The following is a 19,258-nucleotide window of genomic DNA, read 5'->3' on the forward strand; positions in this document are numbered from 1 at the left end:
AACCTCCAATGTACTGGCTACAAATACCCCGGGTAACAGGATTCCTAAATAACAGGTTCCCTGCCAATCCTTAGGCAACCAGGGAAATGCTAAACTACCACAAACAAAATAAACAGGCCCCCCCTACATACAGAGGCCTGTTTTCTCCAGTCAAATTTACAGTGTTCATACAACCTTCAAAATCTCCCATTGGCCGAGTGCCGTTTCTTTGTACACAAAAGGGGACCGAGTCAGGGCTATGATTTATAGAGTAAGAAGGAGGCACGGCGTCCTTATTGCCTATCGGAGCCATTTTAAAGGAAATTAAAGTTTGAAAAGGAAGAGACAGTTTATCAGACGGCCTAATAGAAGCAACATTAGGTTTACTTCTATTTGCAAAAAGCGAGCATCCCAGGGGAGTTAATTCACGTTTCTCAAAATCATTCAGATTAGTTCCATCAAAGTTCCCTGAGATGCTATCATTCCAACGGCCAAAGAATAGTGCTCTAAGAGAGGCATAGCAAGCAGCCGTTAAAGGTAAAGGGTGAATATACCATCCTAGTCCCTTGTTCCCATGTTTCGGTAAATGAGTGCAAATCCAACAATTACTCTTATTAAAAATGGCATGCGTTGCATTCATTACTATCATTAAGGTGTTATTATGATACTTTTGTCTATGTTGGGAGTCTCTAGGGGACAGAGTGTGAAGGTGTACAGAGGGAGTCAAAACAGTTGGTACAATCTCGGTCGGTAGTAGAGGTTTTAGAGGATAGATTTCTTCAAAGTACCAAAGTCCTACAGCAGTAATCGCAAAAATAACAATTATCATTATCAAAACACAGCAGTACGTTTTCGTGGCCCAGGCACATTGTTCATTGTCCAAGTTGGTCACCCCCTTATTCACAAGTCCAGTGCGGGGAGCAGCAGTGGAGGTGGCAGGCATTGTAGTTCCTCAATCGACGACCCCAATGTTCGTTGCTGGCGACGCTGCGGTCGCGCGATTTCTTAGTCCTTCCCAACCCTAGCCAGCAGAATCCCTTTTGTTCAACAGAAACTTTCTTATACAAAAGAAAACTTCCAATCACTTCCCTTTCCCAAATGCACGGAAAACCCGTGCCGTAGTTCTATTTTCTTCGTCGAAGGTTGTACCTGGTGGTACCCAAGATTGTTTGATCCGCAAATAAGGCATCGTCACTTCCTGAGGGAAGCAACGTATCGGAGGCGACGGAAGTCGCAGAGCTTGAAACAGTATTTTCCGGAAGTGATTTTTCAAGAGAGTGCAGAGACGAAATGGACTGTTCCCCAAGCTCCACGGTCTCAGAAAAATTCTCCGACGCACTCACAGCACTGTTTGCTACTCCAAGATCAGAGACTGTAACATCAGCGAGGGGTTCTGCTTCTTCTGTAACGTGTGGCATCGGGTGAGGGAGTTTCTTGACATGCGTCGCGTGGATCCAGTGTTTCTTTCCAGCCACCCGCACTGCTGTCCGAGTGACCAACAGCATCTGGTAGGGTCCCTTCCAACGAGGAGCGAGACAGGAAGACCTTTTGTAGGCCTTCACTAGGACCCAACTTCCAGGCTGTATATCGTGTCCTGGGCCCGTGAACCGTACAGGTAAAGCTGAATGCACCTGGTGATAAATGAAATACAGGTTTTTAGTTAACTGGTTACAGTAGCCTACAAGCAATACATTTTCCACCTCTCTCAGGGCTTTAGGTTTTGGGAGACCCCAAATATTAGCAGGTCTCCCCATCACTACCTCAAATGGAGAAAGCCCAGTCTTAGTTTGAGGTGTGGTACGCATAGCCAATAATACAATAGGTAAGGCATCTGGCCATTTCAGTTTGGTATCGGCACATGTTTTTGCAAGCTTATTCTTTAAGATACCATTGTGTCTTTCCACCAACCCAGCACTTTGAGGATGTTTAGCTGAGTGAAATCGTTTCTCAATATGTAAAGCTGTGCATATCTGCAAAATTACTGCTGCAACAAAATGAGGACCATTGTCCGACCAAATTACCCTTGGGAGCCCAAATCGAGGAAAGAATTTTTTTACCATAATCTTTGCAGTGGTCATGGCGGTAGCATCTTTAACGGGGAAAGCCTCGACCCATTTACTGAAGGCACAAATAATTACAAGAACATATTTCAGATTGTTACACCGTTCCATCTCAATAAAATCAAAGTGAATGACCTCGAAGGGAACAGAAGGGGGCCCAAAGCTTCCCATTGGAGTTACTGTCCCCTTAGCCAGATTGTGCTGTAAGCAGATCATGCAATTTCGAACATGATGTTTGGCAGTCTCCGGAATCTTGTTATTCACCCAAACTTGTTCTAACATTTTCGTGATCTGCTGAGCACACACATGTGTAGGACCATGTGCCATCGTAACCATTGCCAGTACATATGAATCAGGGAGCAACCATTTTCCTTCAGATGTATCCACCCAACACCCATCATCATCTAGTTTCCCCATTCCTTCGGCCCACCTTTTAGATTCTTCTACTGTGGCATCAGTTTGAATATCTCGCACAGACCCAATACCTTCATCCATTATATAAGCATCTTTCATTTCCCTCAAAGCATACATGTCCGTGCTAAGGTCTGTGGCCGTTTGCCTGGCTATCAGGTCCGCAAAAGCGTTCCCTTTTCCCACATCATCTATGACCTTACGATGTGCTGCACATTTCATGATCGCTAACTGCCTAGGGAGTGAGACTGCCGAGAGTAATTGCACTATCAAGGGGCCATGCTGAATCTTGGTCCCATGTGAGGTCAGGAACCCTCTTTCCGACCAGAGTCTCCCAAAGTTGTGAGCCACCCCAAAGGCGTACTGGCTATCAGTATATATATTTACTATACGCCCTTTGGAGGGTTCACAAGCTCGGGTCAATGCTATAATCTCTGCGGCCTGCGCGGAGTTATGCGAAATTCTCTTAGTTTCAACAACTTTACTCATTGTAGTAACTGCATAAGCAGCTGTAGATGTACCATCTGAAAGTTTGAAGCAGGAGCCATCACAAAACAGCTCCCCTTCTGCATTGTCCAAAGGAGTATCTATAAGATCTATCCTGCCCTTCGTTTCTTGTTCAGTGGTATACAGGCAATCATGTAATTCTTCGTCACCGCAAACAGTGTTTTGCGGGAAAGGTAAGAGTTCAGCCGGATTAAGAACACAACACCTCTTAATTTGAATGTGAGGGGCAAACAGAATTAATTCATACCTTGTTAACCGCACAGAGGTGAGGTGTTGCGTTTGGGTTTTGTTCAATAGGATATCTACAGAATGAGGTACCATCAAAATCAAATCATGGCCTAGGACCATTCCCTCACTCTGTTTTACAGACGCGGCAGCAGCTGCGACAGCTCGCAAACATCTTGGCAAAGCGCATGCGACAGGGTCAAGGGTGGAGGAGTAGTAGCCGCATGGCCTATTCTTCCCTCCGTGTTCCTGTGTTAACACAGCCAAAGCACACCCATCACATTCATGCACAAACAACACAAAGGCCTTGTCATAATTTGGAGTACCCAGAACCGGCGCAGAGCATAACACGGTTTTGAGAAGCTCAAATGATCGTTGATGTTCCGATTCCCATGGCAGTGGCAGAGAAATGCCCTTCTTCGTCAAAGCCAACATCGGTTTTATCACTAGCGAAGAATTCGGGATCCACAACCTACAGTAAGAAGTCATATCTATTAAGGCTCTGACTTCCTTCTGTGTATTTGGAACAGACATGCCAGAAATGTGTTTTATTCTTTCAGGTGTCAATCTTCTCCCCTCCTTTGACAGGAGGTAGCCTAAATAGGCGACCTCCAGACAACAATATTGAAATTCTTTGAGCGAAGCTTTATGACCATTTTTAGCTAGATGAACAAGCAACAGTACAGTGCCTTCTTTACAAGCACTTTCAGAGTCTGCAGCCAAAAGCAAATCATCAACATATTGAAGCAGTGTACAAGTAGGTGGCAATTCAAGGGTGTCGAGCTGCTCTTTCAAAGCTCTACTATAAATGCTTGGACTTTCAGTATACCCTTGAGGTGCCCTGGTAAATGTAAATGAGCGTCCCCCCAAGGTGAACGCAAACAAATATCTACTTTCCTTATGTATAGGGATGCTAAAGAAAGCGTTTTTAAATCCACAACGCTGAAGTGCGTAGCCGTAGCAGGGATCATTGTCAATATCGTCGTCACATCAGGCACGATTGGAAATTGTGGGGCGACAACTCTGTTAATAGGACGAAGATCAATTATGAACCGGTATGGGATTGCATTGTCGCCTTTCTTATATACAGGCAAGATCGGACTGTTACACAAACTACCTGTAATCTCCTCGATCACCCCACGATGCACAAAATCAGAGACAATGCATTTCAAAGCACGCTCGCCCTCAACTGATATTTTATACTGCGGAATGCGTGGTAGTTTCACTCCATGTTTCAAAACTATTTTAACGGGCTCAATCTGTAGTACCCCGACATCATTGTCGTCAACCGCCCATAAACATTCCGGGACAATGCTAAACTCGGGAGGTAAAGGTCGAATCAGAAACTGAGAATTAGGAAGTTGCTGTGGTGAAACCGTCAGCCGTACTCCATCAGAGGAACAATGAATTACTGCATTCAATTTCTTTAACAAATTCAACCCCAGCAAATTCTCTCCACAGTTCGAAGTCAGAAAAAAAGGGCAATGGTCCGTAAAGGGACCCAAAGAAACAGACACCGGTGAAGAAACCGGACAAACAATTGGTATACCAGAAAACCCTATGGAAACATTGGTTTGCCCTGACAGTGGAATGTTTGGAACCCGAGAATGATCAATGGAGTACTTCTGTGCTCCAGTGTCTATCAAAAACTGGTGTTTCCTATTCCCTACTAATAATTCAACGTAGGGGCCTTTCTGATTAACGGGAAAAGGTGAAGGTTCCAAACCCTGCTTCGGGCAGTCCTAATGAAATAGAGTATCGTCAGAAGGAAGCTCTTCAGAAAGGTAGGCAGCAGAAGGGTGATCAAATATGTTCCTCGAGTCCACACTCAAGGTCTGATTTTCCCGTGAAAAAGGTTGCTGAGGATCTTGTAAAAACTGACCTCTATCAGGGCCCCCTGCTCCAGGGCGGCCCCTAGGTCGTCTACCCATACTCCCAAACGCACTGTTTGACCTCTGTCGAAGGACGGGGCACTGTGCTCGCCAATGACCTTCCTGGCGGCAATAAGCACATTGATTAATATTCACAGAACCCAAAGGAGCATTTTCTTTTGGGAGATACTGACCTCTAGTCTGTGTCGTGCCTCCTCTGGGGTTTCTAACAATTTGTTGTAATAATACTTTGGTTTTCAAATCTCCTTTCCTCTTTTCTATTTTGTCCTTCTCATTATTAACACGGTTCTCATAATACTGAGCCATGTGCAAAACCTCAGATTGAGATTTTGCCTGCCAAGCGCTCTCAGAGGACATAATCTGTGACTGGATGTCAGGCAACAATCCACGTACAAATTTGTCCACAAACAACCTTTTCCCAGACTCTGTACCCAAATCCTGTCCACTGAAGTCAGAAAATACCTGCTCGAATCTGTTAAAGAATTCGGTGGCGCCTTCAGTTTTCCCTTGAACACAGGCCGTAAGCTTGTCCCAAATAATTCTTTTCTCTGGAATTATAGTTTTTAATTTTGTGACAATCCTATCAGGCAAAGTAAGTATTACCTGAGGTGGTTTCTCACCAGCTGGTCTTTCCCCATCAATCCTAATCATATTAGCCCACGTATCTCCCAACCCTGGCACATCGTCTATTGTCCGAACCTGCTTCCATACATCTACGGGTAGGAGTACAGGGAATAGCAAGTCAATATCACTTAAAGTGAACACAGAGGACTGCAAGACGGACTCTATCTCTTTGTAAAACCCCGTCGGGTTTTTTCTGATATCGGGAACTGATTGTCTAATAGTGTTCACTTCCTGTCGTGAAAATGGGACGTGAACGAATTGCGATACATAATGTGCAGGGATATCCACAGCGGGTGCACCAGTCCCAGCGTTGGCGGGAATCTCAACTTTTGGGACAAAGGTCAGAGGAACCTCTCTCATAGGCAACTGAGATATAGGTACCTCCGGCCGCTTACTAAGCAACAGAGCCAGGTCGAGCGCTAAGGCAGCCGAAGAAGTGTCGGGCGAAAAAGCCCTTCTACAAATCCCCAACAATTCTATGGGGCAACTAACCTTCTTTCTTACACATTCTTCTTGCAGGTACTGTACCATTACCTGAATTACCTTTCTTTGCATTTCTACTGTATACTGACTATACGTGTCATACACTTCATCTGGCGGAATCGATGAATCCGAGATCCATTGAATCACATCTTTGGTACAAATTCGTACTTCCTCAGGTGCCAATCTACGACACGGAAGGAACCGTTTCTGTACGTACATACTATCGTCTTCGTCATCCTCATCTCGTGACTTTTCAAAGTCCTTCCTGTACTCAAACAATTTTTCAACATGACCATATACTTTCTGCTCTGTGTCCCTCGAAAGTGCCAAAGCATTTAGATCTCTCACCCCTTGTGGAAGATCTGAATTTTGTAATCTACCCCACATCACACATAAATGAGTCCCCAAACCTTCGATAAAAACATTTTTCTCGGGAAAACTGTTCAAATTAGATAATGTGGAAAAAACATCAACCTGATCACCTTTCTCCATACAGTGCTTAGCCCATGCAAACAATTCCTGTTTCTTATCTGCAGAAACAGTATTACGAGTGACGATCTTTGATCCTGCACCTTGATCAACTTTAGTCAATACGGGACTACTCGGGAGCAAAGGTGCAGGTAAATTTAATAAAGGTACAACTATCGGCGCAGGAGGAACGGGCGGTGCGATAGGTGGAGGAACGACAACTAGAGGAATAGGAAAAATAGGTTGTACAGGGGGAACAGGAATAACAGCAGGAACAACAGCAGGAATGGGCAGAGTGCCCAAAATAGGATCATACGGAGGTGGCGCTGAGGCACCAGGCCTGCGTTCGTTTAACAATTTTTCAATAAATTCTTCGGAAACATGGAAATCTTTAGAGGGGTAAATTTTCTGGATTCCAAGTGAAAAAGCCCTATCCATATTTTTAACTGATTCTGAATGTTTTTCTTTATCATATAACAACGCTTTTTCGGCATTTGTTTTATGACGGCGTGCATGTTTATCCCTACTTTTAAGCTGCTGTAACGCTTCTTTTTTCCAATTCTGTAAAACATCAAAGGCTGCAGGTCTAGCCTTCTTTTTTAGCAAGACTGATTCTAGGTATTCAATACGGGGGATCTCAAAACTGCCGTTGATTGGCCACTGAAATTCGGAGGCATGTCTGGTCTGTCTGTGCCAAATATCATTAAATACTATACTACCAATGCCATACTTACAGTACATAGTACATGCCGGCGACCGCTCCTGTGGTGCCGGGCGGCTAAATTCCAAAGATTGTCGATCGCTGCGGAACAGAGCCCTAAAGCAGCTAGACAATTTCCCAGGCATTTCACAAAAAATTGGTGTTACCTGGTCAATAATTGTGTCTGCAGATACAATACGCCAAATTCAAATTGTCAGGGTTAAATTAAGAGCCGGGTCACGACTGCACCTGACCAAACCTAAGGAGGACCGTACGGTTTATCAAAGAACTTACCTAACAAATTTTACCTTGTGTTTGGTGGTTTCGACAAATCTGCCCGCCTCAAAAATGGACCCTCGTCAAGATGCCGTGTCAGACCACACGACTATCGTCCAAGGATCGGATCGTGCAGCGCTGCCAAGGTATCGCGTCTCGTTCGGTCGGGCCCGCAGAATCACACCGTCCGATCCCGGTTCGATAGTCTGCGTCAACCTTCAATGATTCGGCATCAATCTTGAGGGTCCCTATTCGGGCGCCAACTGTGAAAATATAAAAATTGATATGAGGCTGGGAAGCCCAAAAGAAACACACCAACACAGGTTACAAAGGACATACAAAGTGCTTTATTTAAAAGCTACAACAGTTACCAAAGTCAATTGACAAACGGATAGCTATTCGGCTCTCAGAGTAAAGTAACGAACTTCAACGAGGGTTCGATGCATTAGTAGAGAGACCGTACATTGGAATACTTGGGCTTTTATATCCTTTATCCAGCCCTTAGCCAACCCCCTCGCGGGTTAACCATTCTTGGGACCAGGCCTAGGGTTCCTTGCCAGGTCAATCCTATAATGTATGCATTTTGATCAGTTCCGCCGATACAATTGTTCATTTACACATAGGTCAGTGATAGGACAAGGTCTTAGTTCGCGACCCCGACAAGTGGCCTGCAGGCATATTAATTATTCATGTGTGCGGAGGTCACAACGGCCAGAATCTCACTCAGAATGTCATTTCGGCCTCCATTTTGATGTTCAGGGCGACTTCCACTTTACAAGAGAACCTAAAATGGCGGCTAAATCCAAGATGGCGACTTACATAACTTTTCGTTAAGGTGAAGACCTTGCCGCAGAGTCTATTTACATGATATTTTAGACAACTTGGCATAGGCCAATACACATTCAAATACTGCGATAGGAGGCATAATATCATTTTAATTCCAACACCTCCTCAATTTTACTGGGAATCCCGGAGGAATTATTTGTAAAATTCGAAATCATGTGTTGAGGGTTTACTTCCTGGGTAGCAGAGTCCTGGGAGCTGTAATAGAGTCATGAGTCCCATTGGGACACACAGGGTTGTCTTGAACCAAGCGCACACTTCAAATACCCCTACGATTTCTACAGTAGCATGTTCCAAGCCATTCCACCACATGTGTCGTTAGAAATGTTCTATTTTTTTACCATAATACATTGCCAATGGGCTATCAAGGAGCCAGTCTAACATCTGTTTCTGTTCCGGGCAATTGGGTAACAACTGTCATGAGTGAAGTATCAGCATCTTTGTGGGTATAGTTGCCTGGTGTTTGAAGGAATTCCTGTGACTTGTCCTAGTAATGCTGCAATCTTCCTTCAATAACATTTCCAGTGTTATGTAATAAAGGCCAGGCTTTACTCTGGTAGAAAAAATGGCAGCACTATGGCCGTTGTCTCTTCCTGATCATGAATGCATTGGGAAAGGGTGTCTGCCTTGACATTCTGGCTGCCAGCGTTATAAGAGGTTGTAAACTTGAATCCTGAATAATCTGAGTGGTTCTGTCACTGTTCATACACAGGCTATATGAAGAAATTACAATTTCCTCTGTTCCCTCAGAATGACTCTAGAACGATGTGCCCCTTCCTGGTAATTTTTGGCAGTCGGGGGAAACCTTCAATTTCAGAAGCACTTTCTCGAACACAGTTCAGAGGAAGGAAACATGCAGAAATGGTTTGCAAGAGGATGAAACACTTTGTTGTTTGGGCTTCTTTCTGAAAAAAGCTCCTCTAGAGCAAAATCAGGAGTATTGTTTTTCAAAGTGTATGGTAAGGTCTGGACAGGTGTCTGAATTTAAGATCCATGGCAAGCAATCTTTCAATTTCAGTGAAAGGTGTCTGTTTTGGGAACCTCCAGTGAAAGAAGGATATGTTCTGTTTCTCGAGGCTGTGAGGGAGTGTGAAAACCTTTGACTATTGATCAATAAAGCACTTCTTGTAATTGCAAATCCTTAGAACCACTGAAGCTCCTTCTGGTTCTGGGGCGCCGAACAGTGAGCAATCACCTAGTCCCTTCAGTGATGCATAGCCTGTCCTTCTGGAGAGAGTATGCACCCCAGGAACGTCCCTGTGTGCTGGTCAAAGTCACAATTGGAGGGCTTGGCGTAGAGATGGTTCTGGTACAGTGGGGATGGAATCTACTTGCCGTGCAACTCTCACTCTGGAAGCTTGTGAGAAAGAATGCGGTTGTTGGCCATCACATACTGATGCAAACCTTGCAAGAGATATCATTAAGGAATTGTTAGAAAACAGAAAAGGCATGGAATAGGCCAAAGGGCACTAGAAAGTGCACGCAATGCTCTTCCCGGGTACAAGAAGCCCGCTTTCACTCATCACCAGGAAACCAGAAATCCGGGACAGGATCCTCTCAAGTCAAGCTTTGCGTAGACTGAAGCCTCCTGGACTTGATCCCAAAGACTTGGATGTGGGGGTTGGAGGTGCCTATTTTTGATTGTGATAGTGTTCATCTGGAAATAGTTCACCGGGTTCAACTTTGGTAAATTCATTTTGGGAGGTGAAAAAGATGGGCGTTCCTGCAGGGGTGGGTGAGGAATGGGTTTGCCCCTAATTGACATTTAACCAGACGTACTCCCAAAATATATTTTGTTTTTTTTTCGTGGTTAAATCACACTTATGTCCAAAGAGGATTAGCGCGAAAGGGTGTAAGTCATTCCGACTAAGCCCAGTAGATAGGGAGTCAGGGTACTGCTTCCTTGGATCTAAACATCTGGGTATGATCCATAGACAGAAGGCCATCCATCGACCCACGCAATCAGGTGATGGTTTGTAGGTGGGTTTATTTATTTATTTTCATTTTTATAACGTGTCACATGCCCACGGGCCTCAGGGCGCACAAAACAAATATACAGGACAGAATGATAGAAGCGGTGGTGTGGCCTGAGGGGGCGAGGCAGTTCAATGAGGATAAATCAGCCTGGTTTAAGGTTGAAAAGGTGGGTCTTGGTCATTCTTTTGAACTCTGTGAGAGTGTTTGCTGTTCTCAGTCGTAGGGGGGAGACAATCGAACACTGTGGGTGCCTGGACGTCCAAACTAGTGCCGCCAAATCAGACCAGTTTGAACCTAGGTTGCATCAGCTTGAACTGATCTTGAGAGATTAAATTACGGGGTTGGCGGTTTGCCTTGAGGGAGTCTAGTTTGGGGTAGTGGAAAAAACGTACCCCCTACAAGAGTGAACAATGGAATTAAAAGAAAAGGCCCATGGAACATACTGCCATAGGTTGATAATCTATGTCTGGTACAGTTGGAATGGAATCTACTTACTTTATGTGTGGAACCTATCACAGGGGCTAAAGACGTGTAACCCATGTAAGATTACGCTGTATCCTATAACTGTAACTGTTTCCCTGCCACCCACGTATGCTATGTCTGTAACTTTTCCTGATGCAAGTAACTACTGTAACCGATTTTTTTTAAGTAAAAGCGCCTCGATGCCTTTGGGTTATGTGCACTATACAAATGACAAAATAAATAAATGTAACAGTTTCACAATCTGATTTAAGGCCTCACTAAAATGATTTGGCACCTGTGATGTCAAAGAAAGGCGTTTGCATCGATAAATCCCACAAGTCATTGGTAGACACATTGTCTGATGGGTAATGGGACCGCAGCACTACTATCAACCAGGTCTTAGAGCCTAACAAGCATTTTCTGTTCCTTTGTTAGGACCCCTCTATATAAATGTGCGGTACCTTGGATGTTGGTGGAGTTGAGGGTTTTCTGATGGAGCTCTTCCCCATGCCCGCTAGGAACCTTCTCTTCACTGATGGACTTTCCTGTTGTCTCTGGGCTGGCTTTTCAAGGGCATTCTCGTATGTTATTACCCCATTGTCTGCAAAAACAAGGATATAAAGACATCTTCACCTTTCTTTTCTTCTTGGAAGGCGGTCAAGCCCCTAATGGGCCCCACTTGCATGGGCAACAGGTTAAGAGACGATTCCTGTCCTCTGAAAAGTGATGATACAAAAGATTTGACTGTTCTTTTCGTTTCTCTTCCCTCTTGCTTTCATCATGGGAAGAAAGAGTGAGAAGGACTTCTACGCAGTCACGTGGGTATCACCTGCAATAGGGCAGCTTTGATCTTGTCTTTGAGATCTCAGTACGTCCTCTGTTTTCTGTCTTTGAGCAGTGACATTTTTCAACCGTGCAGTATTCCTCACAATTTCCCTCGTTCCTAGTAAGTCTGAAGTAACTCACAGTAACCTATTTCGTGAGTCAAATCGCCCACTCCATGGGTATGCCCAGGGTAAGTCAGAGTTACTCATGGCAACTTCTTTGTGCTTGGGGCTCTCAAGGACGGACTTGGAGACCCCCGGCCTGTACCCCATAGTAATTACATTTGAGATACCACAAGGTGGACCTTACTAGTGAAAGGCCCATATACCAGGTAGAGAACGCTACAACCGGCTTGCTAGGCAATCGGAAGCCAGTTGATATGATATGATATGATATGATGATATGATATGGCATTTATAACGCGCCTATACACAAGTGTTTCAAGGCGCGACGAGGCAAGGGAGGGGGAACAGAGGGAGCACAGACAGCCATCCTACTAGGCCAGGTGTCATTCAGATCGCACAAGTGCATGGGAAGGGGAAGGAGGAGAAGTGCGAGGGTGAAAGGGGAGAGGACAGTGCGGTACATGGGGTAAAAAAAAACAATTAAACAGTAAGTAAAAGTACGGCCAGCAGGTGGCACGTGCAAGGATAAGTGCCGACACCAGGAGCTCAGACCGCTAGCAAGGCAAAGTGAGCGAAAAAGTACAGCTGAGAAGGGGAAAAAATGAAAGTTGTGAACGACAGGGGGAAACAGAAATAGGAGTCTGGTGAAAAGACTTCTTTCTTGGCCATGTTACAATTGAGAGAACAGAGGGTGATGCTTCCAAAGTTTTAGAAAAATACCCATTTGCCGTTTTTCAAGCCAAATTTAGACAAATGCGTGGCATATACACTTGTGTTAAAAAATGGTCTAGTCATGAGGCGAGGGAGCCCGCTCAGCGCATGCTTTAATACGAGGATGAATGAGAAACCTGAATGTTTCTTGAATAAAATAATAATGTTCGGTGAGAGCCTTTCAGGCTTAGCCTCTCATCAGTTACTTCAAGGCGCAAGTAAGCCGCCATATTAGTTTCACAACAAAATAAATGCGGCACACCATGGCTGACACGACATGTAATTTCACCCTCGGGAATCCAATTCTCAGAAGTGATTTAATGTTCTTTAACATATCACTGGAGAACTGCAGTGGAAAGATTGAAATAAATCTCCCAATCCAGCAGGGATATTCATTTTGACAACATTTACCCTGCCATCGAGAAGCCATCTAGGTAGAGAATCTGCTGGCAATAGGAATGTTCTGGACTGACTTGTTAATGCATTGCCAACCATCATTTTGAGCTCACATCTCCCCAAATCTCAAGGAAATTGACTTTCGTTTTTCAAAAAAAGCCCTTTGGCTCGCCATGCTCACCTCTAGCATACCGTGCGGCAAGGCAAGAACCCCCCCCCCTCCTGCCTCCCCGGATCCGCTGCATCATCCTGTGGACTTAAACGGAAGGAACAGCTACCTAAGGGCACTGAAACCAAACTGGTGTGTCACAGATGTATATTATCACTGGAACGACGCCCATTTATTTGTGGATTAGCTTGTTTCTCTGCTTGTTTGTTCACTTGGGTTTTTTGTTAAGCTCCATAGGCCGCTTCGGAGCATTCGCCAGGAGGGTTCGATGAGGTGGTGTATGAGAATGCTTTATGTGTCCTGTCGGCGTGGGGGCATCGTCAGGATTGGGATGTTGCCTTTGTTTTTACTTTGAGTTGGCTGATTTGATGTATACAAGCCAGGTGGGGAGCCCGCGTGATTCTGCCACCTGCTACTGTGATGGTGTGTGGGGAGCACTGCTTCTAAGAGCCTGATTAGAATTCTGCATGAATTAACCCTGGTTGGCCTCTGAAGCTGATGGATGTATAGGGTGTTATCTCAAAACTATATTGCAGCGTCTGTATAGAAGGATTGCCAAAGCCAATTGGACTGACTTGGAAAATGCAGAGGGTATTTGTTTTCTTTTAAGCGCTCAAAAGACCAAAAGAATACACCCTTGGAATGTGCAAAGCCAGACCTATCATCTTTGCCAATACCTATTATTGTAGTTTTGCCATCGAAGGGAATTACCAGTGCTTCCACTTCATAATGTCAGCCAGATTTCCAAGGTACCATTTTGCTCCAAAGCCTACCATGCTTGCTCCAGAAATCAGGCAGTTCTCAGTTGCCTACACATGAATGCCTGTTGTTTAAATGAGGCATGCTTGGCTTGGCCGGGTGTGAATACGCACATGCCTGATGTTGCCTCCTGAGATCTACTCACCATGTACAATCTTACTCATCAATGTTTGTAAATGTAGATGGGGAACTGTTTTGGTGCAACTTGCCACCACAACTACTGCATGTGCTATTTGAGGTCGGCCCTTCCAAAAGTACCCCTTTCTCCCTCCAAGATGATATGATATGATATGATATTTTATTTAGTCCCGGGAGGATAGCTCAGTGGCAGCGTGCGCGTTTTGGAAGCAAGACGACAAGAAGCAACAACAGGTTCGATCCCCGGGTCCGCGCTTAGAAACCTCTGGGTGTTTAAGCGCGTTATAAATACGTAACTAAGACAAAAAAAAAAAACACAATTGCAAGTAAGAAAAACAAACAATTCCTGTAACAGCGCCTCGATGCCTGCGGGCTGTGTGAGTGCTTTATAAATGTTAAATAAATATACAAGAACTGTTTCAAACCACTTCAAGGAAGGGGAGGGAGCAAGGGTAACATACAATCATATTTTTACAGGTCTTGAGACATTTAAAATGGGCAAATAAATGATCGTACTAGGCCTGACGAAATTTCTGATAGCGCAAGAGCATTGACATTAAATGAGGGAAGGAAGGGGGAGGGTGGTGAGGAACAGACAATAGACTATCGTACTAGGCCTGACGACATTTCTGATAGTACAAGAGCATTGGTGAGGGGGTGGGGGGAAGAAGAGGGGGTACAGGTGGGGACAGAAAGGAGGATGGTGCCCGCTTGGATGCTTCAGCCAGGAGCCTACAACTCTGGTATTGCAGAAGCTTATATCCTCGTAAAGACCGTGACAGCAGCTTGATTGTCTGATGATGAACCCTGTGGAAAGCTGCGCTTCAGTTTGACAGGCAAGTAAGGTTTATCACATTGTGCCGCATTAAAGGATTTAGGGCTATTTACGGCTGCATCGAAAGTCTCCAGCGGAGAACGGACCATCTACCCCACCTATTTGATAGATAATGAGACTATCTTTTTGAAGGGATTCCAAGGTTGTCGGCTCTTCTACCTGCTCTCTTACCTATTAGCTTTTTTTTGCTGGATTGGATTTATGTTTTTTAGTGATCTGAGACTGCACAATGAATCTTGCTCTGATTTAATAAATATTGCGCATTTGTTGTATAATTCATATGGATCTGGGAGCTATGCCTTCCTTGAACATCAGGAAGATAGGAATTCAGTGGCTCTTCTTTTTGCACACTTCCTGCTTTTCTTTTGGAGCCTGGGGATCTGCAGTCGGTATACCTCACTCATGCCGAATGGCAGCTTTACCCACTGCATTGTCCTCTCATTTATTACAACTTTTTTTGTACCACAGATGCTGAGTTGGGGAAAGGTAGATGGAAGGGGGATTTGTGGAAGAGGGTAATGTGGGGGCCTCCCCCCACTTTCTGTGGTATGAAAAGTGGTAAAAACGCAAAAATAATTAAAATGAGCAAACCTTCAGAGAGCCCTACAGTCACCTAAGTTCTTCAGACATAATGGATCCATGGTGTCGGCTAACATTTAGGGCACATGGGCTACTCTTATTCTCATCCGAACATTAAGGCCTTTTTTGATCTCTGCAGGATTTCCCTTTGGCATTGATGATGTTATCCAAACAGCCCCAAATATCAAAAGGAGAAAATATCATGTCCATGATGCAGGCACAGGAAAAATGGAAAAGAAACATGAAAAAACGGAAGTCGACCAAGTACATGCTGATCCTTTTCTGTCAGAGGAGTTGAATGCCCCGGACACCAGACAGGACCTCCTCCCAATGCTTAATAAGGTTAAGAAAGAGATACACAGCAGTATTGCTCACCTCATCCAGAAACTTACCACTCTAGATAAAAATGTTCTGTGGCAGAATCGTGCATAATGAACTAAAAACCATGTGACTAAGGATTTGACATAACAGTATTGTCAAATAGGGTGGATGTTTTGGAATCCCAATGTAATCAGCTTCAGCTCCGACAGCTGGATGCCGAGAATCACTCCAGGCTGAACAATATTCACACCTGTGTTGTACTAAGGCAGTTGCATGATCAGGACTTGGAGATCTGTTTCAGCATTAACTTCAGCTCCCGGATGATGCAAACATTGAATTGGAAAGAACCCATCTTGTTTTCTCCACCTATCAGCAACGACATAATCTTCTCCCTGTCGCCCTTACTCTTGTCCCTTATGAAGAGGAAATGATGAGCTTTGCTTACATGGATTCAGACATTCTGTTTAGAGAGGATGAGCTCTTCTTCTATCAGGACCTTGCTGCACACAGTCCCTCCTGAAAGGGACAGTATTGGATGACGTGACTATATGGTTACATGAAAAACCCCATAAAAAAACACTGAGGATTTTTAAGGGCTTTTCATTTTACGTTTCCTCTGCTCAACTCAGATGCCCGTGACTCTGCACCCATCTCTGTTTGTGAGGGGACCTCTACAATCCAACTTCCCATCCAAAGGCGTGGTACAGATCAGTAAGAAGGCACCCTTATAGAAGATAGAAGGCCGATGGGGCGGTAACCATGTTTGATCGCAATCTGGGAATACTATTACTTGAATTTACTAATGATGCTTTACATTTAGCATGCTTCTCTTAGCTAGCCGTTGCCATTGAGTTCTTCCACTTTACTCTTACTATGATTTGGATCGGTTGGTTGAGTATGTTGGGACCATAATAGGATATGCTCTTCTTGGCTACCCTTTATGGTCGGCTAATTGAACCCCTTCTCCTATGGAATTATTGTTCATTGCGTTTTTGAAATTGGGTTGTTGAAGGGTATTCCTTAATAAAAAGGTATGGGGCGCATTACTAGACATCTGAATCTCGATTTTCGATAATGCTCTAGACTACATTTTTGTGAAAATGATCATCTTTAATACTTTGGTCTTCGTTGTCAACCCATTCCCCAATGGATAGTTTAAAGTTCATTATTCTGAATATACAGGAGTGTAACTCCCCAGGCAACAGGAGGCCAATTTGAAGTGTTTACTGCCTCTTGGAGAAGGGATCGCCATGCTTCATGGAAATCACTTTTTTCCATAAAAAATAAAGTTAGGTTACAGAATAAAGATTGTACATTTCGGTTTTTTGCTTCTGGAGAGGGGAAGAAGAGAGGCATCGTAATCCTTTTCTATTGAAATAACTTGATATTTTAAGTGAGACACTCTGAAGATATTTTTCTCAAAAGGCAGGACTTATCAAAATCGTAAGACCTTTATTTCTCTGGATGCCCCAATTGAAGAACAAGATGCATGCCTTGCCAGTATTCTACCTATAGCTGTGACATTCATCGAAGGGTGGGGGGGCAGTTATTGGTGGAGATTTGAATGTATTGCCAGAACAGTCTTTTGATAACACATTACCACTATCCTCCCAAAATTATAAGAAGAAAGTGGCACTGGCCAGGGCTTTGAGAGAATTTAGTTTGGTCAACATGTGGCGAATCTCACAACCAGGAGAGAAAAGGGGTATGCATTATTCGTCTGTAAATAGGGGTTACTATAGAATATATCTGATTTTGGCTTCTTCATCACTAATTCCATATAATTCTGAAATGGTTAGGTCCTGGAGTCCTTACCTATCATTCTGCATTTTTTGCAAACATTCACATTATTAACATACACACCCACATGGCAATCTTAATCGACACTTGATGACCCTATCTGACATGATCCCATCATTTGTTTGGAAATGTCCCAGGTCATAGATGATTATTTTCTTGAGAATGTCACTCACAGGATGTTTAGACATAGTGCGGGATGAAATGAAGGCAGTGCTTATAGGTACATTTCTGAGCAGGGCGGCGTCCTTTGTTAAATCAAGGAAACACTTGTTAAAACAAGCAGGAGCATAGGCATAACAGATCCCGGAAACCCCCATAGAACTGAAAACAACTAGATTGACCCTGGAGGCCAACTCAACTGTTGATACTGTGCATTTTCTCTTATATGCTAAACAGTAGTATTACACATCTGGGACTGAGGCCAGTTATGTCTCTTCTTATAAATAGCTTTTAAGTAAAACTATAGAAATAATATGCAATGTTTGCCCGGGGATGATGGGGCACTGCGTTATGATGAACCTCAAAAAAGAAAAAAACATTTTGACCTTTTCTTTGCTCCCTCTGCTCAAAGCATGATATGCCTCCAGGTTCCCAATTTAAATACTTGCAGACATCTAATATTCCCCAATTGACTGAACAAGCCTTCGGTATACATTTAGAAGCCCCTACTTCTGCAGAGGCGATAGAACAGGGCATTGCTGTTGTGCATAAAAAAATAAAGCCACATGCCCAAATGGGTTTACTCTCCTTTGCCACAAAACCTTTGAAGGTAACTTTGTAGGATCACTGACTTCTTATCTAATTTATTTTTCTGTAGCATATCCTTGACTGATTCTATGGCTGAATCCACAACTACTCTGCTCCTTAAACATGAGAAACTGGCTTCAAATTATGATTCATTTTGACCTGTAGCATTGATGAATGTCGATTCAAAACTTTAGGCCAAGGTTCGGGACCCAAATGGCTTTATTTCTAAGCACCATACATAAAACAAGATGGGCAAACCACTCAGTCTTTTTTCCTTGGAGGCCAATAAAACATTTGACAGGTTGAAATGGAAATATTTATGTAGGAATTAGGATTTGGTCCAAATGTTATTGCTTCAGTAATGGCCAGCTTTCAAGCTTCATCCACCCAGTTTAATTTGAATGGTTCTCCTACTGCTCCAGTCACAGTCACTAGAACTAGAAGTGTGCGTCAGGGCTTTCCCATATCTGCTTTATTATTTGCCCTTTCAATGAAACCGTTTGCACAAAATATCATGAAAAAACGTGCATGCATCTTGATGTTGGTGATGAAAAACTCACCCTGTATGCAGAGGACGTTCTGGTACATATGACTACAATTGAACATGCTCTGCCAATATTGATAAGATAGCTTCAAATCATTGAATTGGTTTCTGATTTTTCATCAACTTCAAATCATTGGGGTTGAATGTTTCGGGATCCCCCAATTGATTCATCTATAAAACAGAAACTACCCTTTCAATGGGCTGAGGGATCTCTGAAATATCTTGGGATTAATCTCACCTCTTCATATGGTACTTTATATCGGGTTAATTTCCCTCCCCTTTTTAGATCAATAAGGGCAGACTGCTCTTGTCTGGTTCTACCGATTGTGAATCTTGGTGACATGGTTCAATCTCTTTAGCAATTTATTCTCAAATGTATCTGGGCTGGTGAATGGCCCTGAA

This window comes from Ambystoma mexicanum, chromosome 7q (genome assembly GCF_040938575.1).
Source record: "Ambystoma mexicanum isolate Mex_15411 chromosome 7q, UKY_AmexF1_1, whole genome shotgun sequence".
Lineage (NCBI taxonomy): Eukaryota > Metazoa > Chordata > Amphibia > Caudata > Ambystomatidae > Ambystoma > Ambystoma mexicanum.